Consider the following 12915-nt stretch of genomic DNA (forward strand, 5'->3'; position numbering starts at 1 on the left):
GTAATGCCTCAAACATTTCTCGACACAGAAAACCTCAAGGACAAGCTGTGGCCTTTGGATTAGTCTAAGGAATGTCACCAAGGAAAGCAGGAGTGTAGCAAAGGATGCACCCCCCACTCCCTTGTAGTTACATTGTCAAACTCCTTAGACAAGCCTCAAAGGGGGAGACATGGATGTTACAGATGCTCTCAAATAAACAACCAACCACCAAAAATAAAAAAGTAATTATTAACACAGTTAACTAGCTCTCTGTAAATTACAGGTTCGAATGTCTGTGAGAGGAGAACAGAACAACTTTTTCGGGTTTAACTGCAACCCAAAACACATAACAAAGAACTCCCTAGGCTTTAACGGCAACCCAAAACGCTTTATCACTCACCTGACAAGTGAAGGCTCTCAACCTCGAGGACCTGCTCAGGGCAGCGTCCCGACCCGAGGCACCTCGAGGAGTTTCCTTGGGCAGCTCCCGACCCAAGGGGAGAGTCCTCGACCGCAGCGTGCTGCTCCAAAGGACAAGCTCCAAATGGCTCCTCCAGGGGACTCCATTTACACCCAGGCCCAATCTGACCTGTAGTCAATAGCGGCTCCCGCTGGCCAAAGGCCCCAACTACCGCAAGGCTCTGAGAACAAAAGCAGCCAGGAGCTGCTGCACTTCAGCAGCCAAGAAGCTCTGCTTTCATTGGGCGGGGGCACCTGCCACAATGGACTGAGCGAAACCAAATGTTTATCACTGGCTCCATCCTGTAGCCATTTGTGGCTCTATTGTGTACGCCAGCCACCATGCATGCATTGCTAATGAACTGATAAGAGGCGAGCATTTCATGAAGTCAGCAAAAACCTGTAGGACCAGAGGAAAAACTAAAGGTGGGCAGATACGCTAATCAGCGGATACGATGAACTTAAAACGCAACAGAAAACTTTGCTGTGTGTGCACCCACCACCCGAAATTACTGCACCTGAAACAACGCTGGATCCAGGGGTGGTGATCCGAATTTCTTTGACTCTCTTTCTCTTCTTTCCTTTTCTTTCCTCTTTTCTTTCTTATAGATTTATAAGACACCACATTGCTTATTATCCTTTTCCAAGTTTAAATTTTTCTCCAGCACAAGTAAAACATTTTAACAGGTCGTTTGGTGTTGTTTCACCTTAATTTAACCCAAGGGGATCACAGAACCGTTGAGATTCTCTAGGCTTCTGGGTCGTGACATATGCCTACAAGTATCAAGGGTTTCTTAACGAAGTTGTGCAAAGAACAGTTACTGCCTTTCCCTTTGTGCCAAATGAGATGACAGTGGTATAGGCCAGTAAAAGTACAAGATTATTTGCAGATAACCTTGGTTTTCTTTTGTCAAATAAAACAAGAGAATCATAAAACATTATATAAAGGGAATTAAAAAAAGCTACACCACCTCTGCCTAAAACATTAAAAAAAAAAAACCCACAAAAAACAACAAAAAACAAAAACAAAACAAACAAAAAAAAAAAGAGGATGGGGGGAGGTGGAAGAAGGAATTACAGAAAGGCAAATGAACTTATTTCCAGGACCAAAAAACATTCTGTACAATGTACTACTGATATATTTTTAACCTTGACACTTTCATTAGTCTGTGACATATATTAACTAACGATGAACAGCAGAACATGACATGATTAAATACTAGCAGTGCAGTATTAAACTCATTAGGTTATATTGCTAATACCACCCTCTGCAAGAACAAACTTCACTGGAATTTACATATTTTTACACACTTCTGAGTTCATCAGACCTGAGCCTTAACCCACATCTTCAGTATCAATGGAGCAACATCACCTAACATTAGTTAAGATTATCAATGTAAGGTAATGTAGATCTGCATTGTAAAAATCAAGACACATTCATCAAAAAGCCATACGCAAATGTTGATCTGAATTCTCTAGTAGAAAGATTAGACCTTTCTATATTGAAGGCATAACAAGAATACCATTGGATTAAGGAAGGACTTTGCAGATGGGCATTACTACCAGGGAACACCACCACTACATGCTATGTTCCTAACATTTTCAAACTGTGATTCTTCCTTTGCTTTCTGTTGTACTAGGAGATATTAAATTCTGAAAGCCACAAAAAGGTGAAACATGACACTGTCTGCTATACATCAGCTATAACACACCTCAGTCTCTCCCCTTTCTTACCCACAGCCAAAAGGAAGAGGAGGTAGATAAAGCAGCAGCTCTTCCCGATTTTCTTGTTCAACTCTGGTACAAACCTTCTGTGTGCTGTAGGTACCATCAACCATTTCTTAATGAAATTGTTTGGAGAAGAATTACATTGTTTTCCCTTTTGTCAAACAGGGCTACAGTAGAACAGCCTGGCAGCAGTAAGACATCTCCTTTACAGCCCAAAGAAAACTGGGGGACTGAAGTCCACAAAATATAATGACTTAAGGACACATTTGGAAATATCTCTTTGTTAGTCATGCACTCTTCTACTTCATTTCACTTTCATGTCTACTATGCTTCTTCTGGCCCTCATGTGAATATTGTCTATAAAAGAGTTACCAGTAAAAAAGACTGAAGAATAATTTCCAGATTTTCTTTACTTTCCTACTTCAAAAGCATCCCTCTGATGGTTTTAGCAGGGAGATCACACATCTTCTTTTAAAATCCACAATCACCCTGTCACGCATTACATGTATTAATTGATAGTTAAACTTGGCATTTGAGATCAGTAAAGTCATGCTACTATGTATCTTGGTCATAGGAATAAAAACTAAGTTTTGTTTCTTTTTTTAAGAGGTGTGGTAGAAGGGAAAAAGAGGAAGGAGGCTTTGGAAATCTTGAATAAGAATGACTTAATTTTTGTAAAACCTATAAATTCTTTACTTCAGAAATTGAATTACAGAAGAGAACCGTTTTACAACTGCATGCTTTGATTCTGACCACATTCCTTCTTCTTCCTGCACATGATGTCTTTCTGAAAGATGCAAATAAAATGTCATTCATTCTTTACCATAATATGCTTGCTTTATGTATGCCAGCTTTCTAATGAGCTGGCACATTAGTCAAATGCAATCAAGGTAATAAGCTAATTCAGGTTTAAAATATTATCAAGATGTTTTACAAATTGTCTCAGTATTTAACTATTCAACATACATTTATAAAGTACTTTTCACGATGAGAATAGCAAGGTATTGTACAAAAAGGGATAAAAAAAAAAGCCAGCAGAAGCCACGGAATAAGAGACTTCACAGTTCTGCCAAGCTGCCTGAAACACCTGAGATACTGGTGGTGTACTCATCTAGTTTTTCAACACAGCCACAGAACTGCCGATTCAATACCCTGGGCAGAGAATAGATGACAAGGGCTCCAGCACCTGACTTCTTCAATTTGCATTTAGAGATGATTAATAAATCACAATCTATTAAATGCACAGCACAGGATGACATGTGAAGGAAATGAAAGTTTAACTCAGCAGGACTAAGGTCATGAAAGATCTTAAAGATTAAAAGTAAAATGTGAAGTGAAAACTTTAGCAGAAGGCAATGTATTTATGGAGTGACTGCAACATACTCCTCAGCTGGGAATTAACCAGGAACACTAATGTGTTTAGTCCTCAAACTGTTAAAAAAACCTGCTGACTGCTAAGAGAAATCATTTATCCTTTTGTGTGTACTGATTAAATCCCTCTAACCTAGGTAACAGCAGTTACCTAACTGTCTGTGAAATCAATTGCTGTCCCCCCATCAGACTCACAGGGGAAAGTGCATGAAGTGCAGAAAAGCTCCCCTGTTAATATCATCAGCTGTCACTCTTGTTAATGGCTGAAAGAGTATGAAAACTACTCTTTCACCATCAGAAATGGCCCATCAGGTTCAGTTTTAGGCACATTAAAAAAAACATATTTCAGAATCTGTTTTAGTCTGGAAATTAACATTCATCGTAAAGTCAGATCAGATATACAAATCCAGCCATTCTGATTCAGCTGCTTCTGACACTTCATGTCAAACAATGCCATAGGGAGTGAAGATGAATGTCGCCTGTATATGACACTGGATAACGATGAAAGGCCCCCAAGTTTTCACTATAACACCAGGGTCAAGTAAATGTTAGTATTATCCTCTGCAGCACTTTCACTAGTATGTTCTCTTTATGTCAGAGGTACAATCTTCCACTTTAATTCTAACTGCAGGAGGTGATAGATACCAGACTGAAAAATCTACTAAGGTTCTATATTAAATTGCTTACCACATATTAAGAGAATGGTGACATTTGGTCAGGATACTAATGTTGCCCCACCTCTTGTTTTAGTCAGAGAGAACATAAACACCCAGTTTAGAAATGAGATATTTAAGCAAGCAACTTCAGAATTCCTGAAGACTGAATTTTATGTTTGTTAGGTAGCTTATTGATCAGAAAACTAAATGCTGCAGCATGCTGAGACAAATAACATATCTGTACATACCATTGGTATGAAGAAATATAGTTATCTGTTGCAATCATTCCAACCTCAAATCTCTCAAACACCTTTCTTTCCCCAGTGTTCTAACCTTTAACGAAGCTACAGAAAATGCATTTATCTTGTGAGATCAAAATGTTGCTTCTACACATTTTGTTCTCCTGATCATCTGTTTTTTACTCTGCTTCTTGTTTCATATAAAATTATTTCATCCACTGACATTCACAAGCAAGATTAACATGAATATTTCCAATGTAATATTTAACTGTGTACATTTGTAAAGATATACGGCTGTCATAAAACAGCAGTAAGTTATCCAGGGATTGGGTCAATACCCAATGAATCCAGTCAAAGACTGCCATTGATTCTGACCAGCTTTGGACCAGACCCTAGCAGAGATTTTACAACTTTTTTAATTCCTGGCTTCATTCTAATGCTGCTCACACTATGTATTTAGTATTAACATTGCCTCTGGGGAAACTGCTTTTTGCAATGCCTTCGAAATTATGAAGCACTTTGAAGCTTCAATAAAAATTATGGGTTTATAACAAAATAATTAGTCACTATAACATGCAGAGCATTGGAAAAACAGGAAACTAAAAATTAAAAGTTAATTTTAAAGCCTTATCTACAGAACTAAAATTAAAATTGAACTTAATACAATGAAGAATCTTCCTACCTGGCAGGAAAAAAAGCTACTACAGATTTTACAGGACTTTCCATAATAATGCTTCGACTAACTTCCTTTCTTTTTACTTTCTTTTGTTACCAGAAAATATTAGATATGTGAAGAGCCAGTAGCTGTAAGAAAGTAACAGACGTGCAGATATGAGGTGTTGTTCACAAACCTAGGTACCATATATTACCTTGTGCTTTCTTGGAGACAAGAGTTTGGGTCACTCAGTGTAAAATAATACTTTAACTTTTCTTGCCAAAATAAATATTTTCTTCCCCTTGCACAGCCAGGCATCACCTAGTTTGAAAAATTCCATGATGCCTTAATTTTACCATATTCAATTAGTATCTGTAGTGTTCTGTCACATGCTCAGCTAGTCAAAAATGTAGAATACATCTTGTTAGTAAAAATCAAACAGCATATCAACCTGTTTTGTTTCACTTTCGTGTTAGTTACTATAGTTCTAAAAAGAAAAGCTTAAGCAAAAATAGGTTCATAGTTTGAGGACTACAAGTTCTGAAGAACCGTGCCCTTGTTAATTTTCAGATGTATCTGCACTTTGATCCGTTTCCCTTTCCCTGATTTGTTTTTTCATATACAGCTCTAGTATAGAAGAAAATAAATCATGCTTGAAACTTTTTTTTTCTTTTTTGGGGGGGGGTAGGGGGGCAAGAATACTAATAGATATTTACAAAGATCTTAAGCTATTGCTTGAGAGCACATTAAGACATTCACATGAATATTGTCTGTGCAGGATTTATTTACTTTCAAAACCCTTTACTAAATCTAGGCTGTCAACCTAGGAGGTCAACACTGAGTTGAAACTTTGGGAAAATATGATGTTTTTCTCTAAAAACATAGAAATATATTTGATAAAATTTAGATTCATCGTAGCTTATAAAGCTGTGAAAGGCTAAATTTATCACAGAAACAGCAATAAACATGCAATTATACTTAACAGCGCAAGATTCCTACATGTGCCTAAATATTTGAAATGAGCCTCAGAAAGGCTAATTTGGAGCAATCTATTCTTTAAAGAAAGTCTTGCATTCTTTTACTCTTCCCTTTAATTACGTACTGCAAGCAGCTAAATACCCCTTGAAGACATTGGCTAAGTGTTGCTGAAGCCCTCAAAATAAAGTTTAAGTCACACATGGCCTTTGCGCTGACCTTCTTCTTAGGAGTTAATGTAATCTCTAGCAGTCAGGTACTAGCTAAACAGTCCATTCAGTCCACTACTAACTACAATATTCCAGTTCAGCATGTGTGTAATTAAGAAAACAGCTAATTTTTATACACAGAATGATTGAGCTGTCAGTGCAATTTAGAAAGCTCTACAAAATAATCTGCTTTAAATATTTAGTCATTTTCCAAGATGAGCATTATCTGCTCTTCAATTTGGATAAGGAACGAACTGTGCAGTTTTATATGTCCCATAATCATATCACATAGCTAAAGACATCATAAGCACCAAGTAATGTGACATTTGCTAGGTGTACTGTAAAAAATGTTATTTTGTAAATAACAGTACTGCATGTCTAGTAAGTAACTATAAAACTAGTCTAAATTATCAGCTTGCAAGTTGCTGTTGTTCTGGTTGCAGTTAATCATATATGTTCCTTTTTCATACCTTCTTCTTATATGAATAATGCATAACTTCAGCACATAAATTCATATGACTGCCTCTTTGTCATTGCAGCACCTGTTCATTTGTTTTTGGAGCCAGGGCTCTACCTATTTGTAAATAGCAAACAAGCACCTACACACATAGAAAATTCATAGGGATTCACATTCAGGAATATAATGCAAGATTTTTTTTATTTTTATTTTTCATTGGTGTTCACCTAATCCATGAAATAATATTTAAGTTAGAGCTGTAAAATGGTCTTATTTCCTCACTGTAAAAATATACTTCTATAAGCAGGTTTTACTCAAATTATTTTTACCCACATCTTCCACAGTATCTGCCAAAAAGAAAATCCCTTCTTTTTTGTCATGTCATCTTCTCTTCCCTCTACCTACATGCCCCAACACAATCCCTAACTCCAATGAACTCTGCCTGCACCAATTTCTTGTGAAGCAAAGCAAAAAAACCAAACTTTGTCCTCTTTTTTAAAATACTGGTTAATCTTTTGATCCATCACTAGCCACTTGCTTATTACTGTTATTCTTAATAGCTCTGCTCCCAAAACCTTATAGTATGGCCAAAGACTTGAGCTTGACAGAAGGTATGTCTGCTCTGGTGCCAAGAATCACAGAATGGTTTGGATTGGAAGGGATCTTAAAGAACATCTACTTCCAACCCCCCTGCCATGGGCAGGGACACCTTCCACTAGACCAGGTTGCTCAAAGCCCCATCCAACCTGGCCTTGAACACTGCCAGGGAGGGGGCAGCCACAGCTTCTCTGAGCAACCTGTTCCAGTGTCTCACCACCCTCACAGGAAAGAATTTCTTCATTAGATCTAATTTAAATCTGCCCTCTTTCAGTTTAAAACCATTACCCCTCATCCTATCACTACACTCTCTGACAAAGAGTCCCTCCCCATCCTTCCTGTAGCCCCCTTTAAGTATTGGAAGGCCGCTATAAGGTCTCCCCAGAGCCTCCTCTTCTCCAGTCTGAACAACCCCAAATGTCTTAGCCTGTCCTCACAGGGGAGGTGCTCCAGCCCCCGATCATCTTCATGGGCCTTCTCTGGACCCCCTTGAGCAGGTCCATGTCCTTCTTATGTTGGGAGCCCCAGAGCTGGCCATGGCACTGCAGGTAGGGTCTCACAAGAGCAGAGTAGAGGGGGAGAATCCTCTCCCTCGACCTGCTGGTCACACTTCTCTTGATGCAGCCCAGGATACAGTTGGCTTTCTGGGCTGTGAGCACACATTGCTGGCTCATAGTCAGCTTTCCATCCACTAATACCCCCAAGTCCTTCTCCTCAGGGCTGCTCTCAATCCACTCATGCCCCAGCCTGTATTTGTGCATGGGATTGCCCCGACCCACATGCCGGACCTTGCACTTGTCTTTGTTGAACTTCATGACGTTTGCACAGGCCCACCTCTCCAGCCTGTCCAGGTCCCTCTGGATGACATCCCTTCCCTCCTGTGTGTTGACTGCACCACACAGCTTGGGGTCATCAACAAACTTGCTGAGGGTGCATGCAGTCCCACTGTCCATGTTGCCAACAAAGAACCTGGCTTGGACACACACATATGAATCTTTGCTCCATTCTACCTTTTCAGGTTGTTTCATTCATTGAGAGCCTGTGTCATAGTTCAAGCTGTTTAACACCTATACCTGTTTTTGAGAATTAGCCACCGCTTGAATGACTAAGGGCAAAACTCTAGCTCCCAAGGAGTTGAGAGGTGAAATTCATCACTGTCTAAAACTCACTGACCCTAAAGTTACGTTACAGTATTTTCTGCACACCCAAACCCACCAGGGCTGAGCCCAAGACAAATGTGTATCCAAGTTAATTCGCTGACAGAGCAACTCAGGGAAACAGTGTTCGAAAGTCTCTAAGATTCATGAATTCTGACAGCCATCACAGCCCCAGCTTCAGTGGAACACATTTTACAGATTCTAGAAGTTTTATTCATAAGAAAGCATCTCTTAACAGACCTCATCCTCTTACCAACAAATAAGATATCTTTAACTGAAAGCAACATGTCAAGGCTATGCTATTGTGCAGTACAACACACTGAATTTTCTTCTAACAAGGTCAGAGAACTTTGATCTGAAAACAGAAGATGAACAAGTGAAACCCAACACAGAAGGCTGGTTTGCCTTTAGAAATAATGTGGGGTTTATAAAAAAAAAAACAAACCCAACCAAGAAGTGAAAATTCTGTTCTTTTCCATCTGTGAATAAAAATAATGAAAAATGTCTTTATTTTAATGCTTATTTTCCTGCTGTAATGAATGCTAAAGTAGAATTGCACTTTAGAGTCATTACTTCAATGTTTAAATTGCAGCTATGGCTGCATTTTAATAATAAAGTAATCAAACACTTCTCAAGATTAAGGAAACTCTGTAAAAATTCAAGTATGTCTAAAATGCAGGTGACAAATGAGCAAGAAAAGGCTACACAAATGCTAATTTGAGTTTGTACGTGCTTCCTTTTCCCATTGCTATTAAAAAAGAAGGTGCAGAATTAGGTCTAAAGAAATATAAGACAGACATCAATAAATTAGAGCAAGTTCAGTTGAGGGCCACCAAGGTGGCAAGGGAGTTGAAGCACTTGACCAAAGATGAGAAACTAAGGGAACTGGGCTTATTTGGCCTATAAAAGAGGTGCCTGAGGAGGGACCTGATAGCAGCCTTCCCACTCCATGAGGACAGTAAGGAATTGGAACAGTTGCCCATAGTGGTTGTGTAGTCTCCATCCTTGGACAGTTTCAAGACCCAAATGAATAAAGGTATAAGCAGTCTGGTCTGATCCCATAGCTGCCCAGGAGGCTGGACTAGACACCTCACAAGAACTTCCTTCCACCTAAATTATCCTATGATGCTATCGTTCAGAAAGTTCTAAGAAGCTGAAGGACATCTCAGGTACTCATTTGAGGCTTTAGGCCCATTCGTGTTCATAGTTCCATTGTATGGAATAGAACTTCAGCGCAACGGTTTCTCACAAAATTAGATGTTAAAAACAAATCATCAAACTTAAGGGCCAAAAGTCATGATCTTAACTTATTCCTCTTTTTATACACATACTGTAAAGGCTAACATATTTTTTTTTTATTTTCAAAGCATCTGCAAATCCAGCAATACATGCAGTTTGGGTCCCAAATCACTGTGACATCTGAACTCAGATGAACTTTAAGCATAAATAGTAATTTCATCATATTATAAGTCATTCCCTATGCAAAAAAAAAAAAAAAAAAAAAAAGGCACTACACTATCAAAACACAGGAAAAACAAAGCCTGAAGGAGTACACCAAGACTAGGCTGCAATGGCAGCTTTATAAACACTTGTCATGAGGCAGATTCAGAGTTTAGAATTAATAGCTAAGGCTGAGTTTCCTTGCTATAAAACATCCTTATCTTTCTTTCCTCCTATAAAAATATAAGAGGCAGAACTGGCAGCGGGGTGTTACAAGTAACATTATCTTAGAAAACATTTGTCAAGGAAAAAGTGTTTGCTGGTATAATACCAGAAAGGAAAGGAGGACCAAAACAAACTTCTGGGTTTATAATTAAAGCCTTCATTGATTCCTTTTTGCTTTAGAATTAATAGATTAAAAATTCAGTATTTGAAAGACTAAGCCTCTGTCAGATCTTTTTGAGTTCAATGGATTTCTTTATATTAATTTTGTTTTGCCAAAATTCATCAAAAAGAGCTAGAAAATATGCAGCTATTTGATAATGTAAATAAAATTCAAGGAAGAAGAAGAATATGTTAAGACTTTCTTGAGTATAGAAACATTTTTATTTTTTCAGTACTTTTTAGTATTAATTTGTAATTTATAATGTACATATGAAAACATATGTTTTTATCTTTCATCAGCCAGTCTTTCCAATTCATACTCTGCCAAGCCAAGGACTGATATTGGGGAAAAATAGGCTCTAAAGCAGACCGGAAGCATCACCCGCCCAGCTCTCCAGTGTGTGTCTACTGCCAGCTGTGCCACCATCCAGCCCCAAGGAATACAACACCAAAGGACATAGGGTATCATTTTTCTATCTCACAATATTTTTAAGAAATACATTTCTTCAAGTACTTTGAAGTTTCTGGTTTCACATAGTGATCTTCTCTTTTCTTGATGCAAACAGTATCATTTCAGAAATCAGACTCTGGATTTCTCCAAGGCTTTTGATATGGTTCCCCACTGCCTCCCCCTGGAGAAACTGACACGTTACGGTCTAGACAAGTGGTCTGTGTGGTGGGTGGTGAACTGGCTGACAGGCTGCACCCAGATGGTGGAGGTAAATAGCTCCTCTTCAAACTGGCAATGTGTCACAAGTGGGGTCCCCAAGGGATCGATATTGGGTCCAACACTGATATCTTCATAAGTGATCTGGATGATGGGATCAACTGTACCCTGCCTGATGAAGTTTGCTGATGATACCAAACTGAGTGGTTAAGTGGACACTCTCGAAGGGAGACCCACCCTGCAGAAAGACCTGGATAGACTGGAAGAGTGGGCTAACAAGAACCTTATGAACTTCAACAAGGACAAGTGTAAGGTCTTGCACCTGGAAAAACTTAGTCCAGGAGTGCAGCTCAGATTGGGATCTACCTGGCTGGAGACCAGTTCTGTGGAAAGGGACCTGGGGGTCCTGGTAGACAAGCAGCTCAATATGAGTGAACAGTGTGCTGCTGCAGCAAAGAAAGTCAACAGGATGCTGGGTTGCATCAACAAGGGCATCACCAGCAGAGATAAAGAAGTCATTATCTCACTCTACCCAGCACTTGTCAGGCCACACCTGGAATTCTGTGTTTAGTTTTAGTCCCCACTATATAAAAAAGATGTGGACAGGCTGGAAAGTGTCCAGAGGAGGGCTACAAAGATGATCAAAGGACTGGGAAGTCTGCCATGTGAGGAGAGGCTGAGAGAATTGGGTTTGTTCAGCCTTGAGAAGGCTTAGGGGAGACCTTATCACCATGTTCTAGTATTTAAAGGGTGACTATAAAGAAGATGGAGACTCTGTTTTTACAAGGAGTCACATGGAAAAGACGAGGGGTAACGGGTACAAGTTACTCCTGGAGATAATTCCAATTGGACATAGAAGAAAAATTTTTCACAATGGGAACAATCAGCCACTGGAATAATCTCCACAGGGAAGTGGTGGATTCTCCAACATTGAACACTTAAGATTCAGCTGGACAGTGTGCTGGGTCACCTTGTCTAGACCGTGCTTTTGTCAGAAAGTTTGGACCAGATGATCCGTGAGGTCCCTTCCAATCTGGTATTCTATACTTCTATGATTGATTCAATTATTTGAAAGCAAGCAAAGTAATCAAAGTCCTCCTTCTTGTAGACACATACCCCATCCCACTGAAGCAGCTTTTGTGTATGTTGACTTTCTGATTAATAGTTTGTTACTCTCATTTAACACATCCCTCCTTCTTAATAATTCTATTTCTCCATTCCCAACACAACCACAACTTCCCCAAACACCATCCCTGACTGCATGTTTCTGCCAGCTCCACAGCCTGTCAACATGACCCTTTCTTTGATGGGCTGCAGTGATGCATTACAGACCAGCAGCACAAGGAATAAAATACCATACCCAAAACAGGAGTAATAAAAATGCAGACCACTACTTTGAACTACCCTTTATCAGAAATACTGATCTTTGACTCCTCTTCAACAAAATACCCAAGAACTGCAGTGGTCATGACAGCTTGTAACATATTCCTTTACAAACTTTTTAGAGTCTTTCCATATCACTCCTTGCTGTTGCCAAACCGCAAGTGCATTATCTTGACATCTGTCTACCATGTAAATAATAATGATTTTTTTCTTGAGTTTAGTTGAGCTCAAAATTCCTATTGCTCAACGAGTAACACAGTCACGGGGTAACCATCCACCCCAATCCATAATTAACGCATTCTTCCTTAGTGTTTTCATTAACATTTTACAGAAATTCTCCATTACGTCCTGTCATAAGTCAACTGTTTGATTTGCCCTCAATTCTTTCTGTACAAAAAAGGAATACAAGATGAAATACAAACAGTAATACTAATAATCCATTATCTTGCATTCAGACATCAACACAAGAATCTTTGTCCATTCAACAACTCATCCAACATAACAGGATAGGCGTCCAACATGTCTACGAACCAATAAGTACCAGCAAGGGCTTAATAAG

Source organism: Strix uralensis, chromosome 2 (assembly GCF_047716275.1).
Source record: "Strix uralensis isolate ZFMK-TIS-50842 chromosome 2, bStrUra1, whole genome shotgun sequence".
Classification (NCBI taxonomy): Eukaryota; Metazoa; Chordata; class Aves; order Strigiformes; family Strigidae; genus Strix; species Strix uralensis.